This window comes from Pipistrellus kuhlii, unplaced genomic scaffold, assembly GCF_014108245.1.
Source record: "Pipistrellus kuhlii isolate mPipKuh1 unplaced genomic scaffold, mPipKuh1.p scaffold_m20_p_17, whole genome shotgun sequence".
In the NCBI taxonomy this organism is placed as follows: domain Eukaryota; kingdom Metazoa; phylum Chordata; class Mammalia; order Chiroptera; family Vespertilionidae; genus Pipistrellus; species Pipistrellus kuhlii.
In genome coordinates, this window is record NW_023425482.1 from 2,179,539 (window position 1) to 2,182,734 (window position 3,196).

The following is a 3,196-nucleotide window of genomic DNA, read 5'->3' on the forward strand; positions in this document are numbered from 1 at the left end:
CCCTAATTATTCCTTGCACTTTCCAATCAAATCTGTGCACAAGCAGACCTCTGGTGTTTACTGGAATCCTTATGCTTAATCTTTTGGTTGTCCTAGCTTAAAAGACACTACAAACACAGGTGTTCTCCCCAGATTACTTAACGTACTGATTGTATCTTAAAGATAAACTTTATCTCAAACTGCTGTTACAACAAAAACCTAATGAGGCAGGCAATTGAGGCTGTCAGGTTCCTTTAGCCAAGCAGCCTCTTAGCCCTCTCTTTCACAGTAAACAATTGTGTCAAAGTAATCCATTCATTTATCACTCAGGGTCTGCTGGTCAGCCCCAACAATCAGAGGGCCTGGTTCTGTTCCAAAACAGAAATTCAGCCACATAACCTGCATACATATAAGCTAAATCTATAATGGTAATAATACAGTATTTACCAGCTACTGATTGAATGAAGTTGATAATTTCATAATTTTGGGTATTGGGTATTGGGAATAGGACCATAGCATCAAAGTTTGTAGAAATCCACCATGAGCCTCCATTCATTCCAGGATTAGGAAAAGACAAAATTGGGCTGTCAAATGGCAAAGCAGTGGGGATAATCACCCCTTACTAAGTAGGTCTCCTATAATAAGGTTCAATCCTTGAAGGCCCTGTTTTAACTTATATTGTTTAGTCCTTATTAACTATTTTAACTGGAAGTGGTCCATTTTGTAAGTTCAATTTGTAGGTCAAAGTCTTAATTAATTTTAATTTATTACTCATTAAGTCAGATCATCCAAGCCCACATTGAAATATATTAGAGCAATAGGTGCCATCACAAGAAAATTTAAGCAAGGCAAGAATCATAATGATTAGGTGAGGCATATCTATTGTTTCACCTGTAGGTGGGGTCTGCTTCTCCTGTCCTCAGTCCCTTTGCAGACACTATGGTGCTGTAGGAAGACACCCTCTTCCCAGACCCCTTGGATACCTAGGGAGCCCCTTGGAATTAGCTAGGTAAACTAACTGCAATGGGAGTTTCTATTACTTCATGATGACATTGTATTATAAGTAATGGAGCTCAGTGGAATGTTAACTAGCATGGCCCTGATAAAGGCTATAACTCAAAGGTTAGCACAGTTGGCCAAATTTTAGGTAGTCCCATCTGCACATTTTATAACCACACCTCCCATTTATTTACTTATTTACTTATTTTTTAAAAAATTTTAAATCAACCCAGTGGTTTGACTGTCTGCTTTGGACAATGGCAGCAATGATTTCTCTCCAAGTTTGTCTCATTTAATGCAAAAACAAACGAACAAAAAACACAGAACTTCTTGGCTTACATACACCCAAAAATAAATCAAGGTTATAGATGTTTCTATATATACTAAGGCCATAATATAAGACTTCATCATGGCACTCCTTATCCCCACTGGAGTTCCTGGCATTACAGACAGTGGTAATGGCATCCATTTCACTTCTTAGAATACAAAATGCTGGGCTCTTGGAGAAGGCATTCAGTAGAACACCCACTTCCTTATAGGCCCCAGGAAATTGGCTTAATTGAAAGGCCCATGGGCTCCTCAAAGAACTACTATTTAAGTCACACTGGGTGTGACTATTATCACTGACACTGGTTAATCTAAATTCACAATTCCTGGGCACCTGCACTCCCTATATCAATGCCATACAGTTACCGTTACTGCCTGTAAGGATATCACCTCTAAATTTATGTTTTTGACAACCATTTCATCAGGTGATCCTCTTCCTCCTGGTCTGATGCCTACCTTGCTTTCTAAAAAACTTAGTCATCACCAAGGTCTAATTTAATGTCAAAATCTCCAGGGGACCATTGTATTTTAAGGCCTGAATATTCCTTTCTTTTTTTTTAACTTGTCTAATTTATTTACTGAGATATGGTTGACATAAAAGATTGTGTAAGTTTAAGTTATACAATGTGTTGATTTGATACACTTATATCTCAATATATTGCAATATCATTACCACTGCAGTGTTAACATCTCCATCACATCACAGAATTATTATTTCATTTTCATTTTGAGAATATTTAAGACATAGTCTCTTAGCTACTTTCAAGTGCATATTATAGGATTATCTATCATCACAATACTGTGCATTAGATCTCCAGAGCTTACTCATCTTCCAGTTTTAAGTTTTTATCCTTTAACAACATATACCCAATTGCCCCACATTCCAGCCCCTGGTAACCACCATTCCAATCTCTGTTTCTACAAGTTTAGCGCTTTTTTTTTTTCTTCTTTTTAATCCTCTCCCTTTTCTCTCCCAAGATGCAGAAGAATTATCATCAATGGCAAGTGGCAGTTGCTGAAGCAACACCAAAAGCCGGCTTCATGCTCAGGAGAGGACACTGTATCTCCTCGTGGTTTCGGGTGCTCTACACATTCAGAGAAACTTCTCTAGTAACAAATTATAGAAATGATCCCTGAAAGTAGTCTTAGCTTTTTTTTTTTTTAGATTCTACATATAAGTGGCATAAAGCTTTTCTTCTATGGGTGTTTTTAAGAGTTTTACAGTTTCAGCTTTATGTTGGGGTCTTTGATATATACTGAGTTAATTTTTATATGCGACACAAAAGGAAAGTCCAATTTTATTTTATTAGAGTTTATTTATTTATTTTTTAAATATATTTTTATTGATTTCAGACAGGAAAGGTGAGGGACAGGGAGTGAGAAACATCAATGATGAGAGAATATCATTGATCAGCTGCCTCCTGCATGCCCCATACTGGGGATCAAGTCCGCAACCCAGGCCTGTGCCCTGACCAGGAATTGAACCATGACCTCGTGGTTCACAGGTTGACGCTCACCCACTGAGCCATGCAGGCCAGGCTCCAGAGTTTTTTGTTTTTTTTTAGGTGCTTCATAGATCTTGAAGAAAAATGCCTCATTAAAGTAGAAACAATGGAAACACATTGCTTTAGAGAAATGAAATAATCAGTTCAGCCAAGGCTAAGACTTCTCAACACTTAAGGTGCAAAAGGGTCTCTTGGAGATCTTGGTAAAAATGTAGATTCTGACTCAGTAGGTCTGGGGTCCAATTTTACTTTTTCATGTGCAGATCCAATTTTTCCGGACATCAATTATTGAAAATACGGTCTTTCTCATTGAATGCCTTGGCAGCCTTGTTGAAAATCATTTGATCATTTGTTAGGGTTTACGTCTAGGCTCTCTATCATTGGTT

The 3,196-nt window shown here is 37.7% G+C and overlaps 1 pseudogene; it reads right to left on the minus strand.

Moving 5' to 3' along the window:
• Positions 1-2,248: 2,248 nt before the first annotated feature.
• Positions 2,249-2,452, minus strand: LOC118721013 (annotated as a pseudogene).
• Positions 2,453-3,196: the final 744 nt, after the last annotated feature.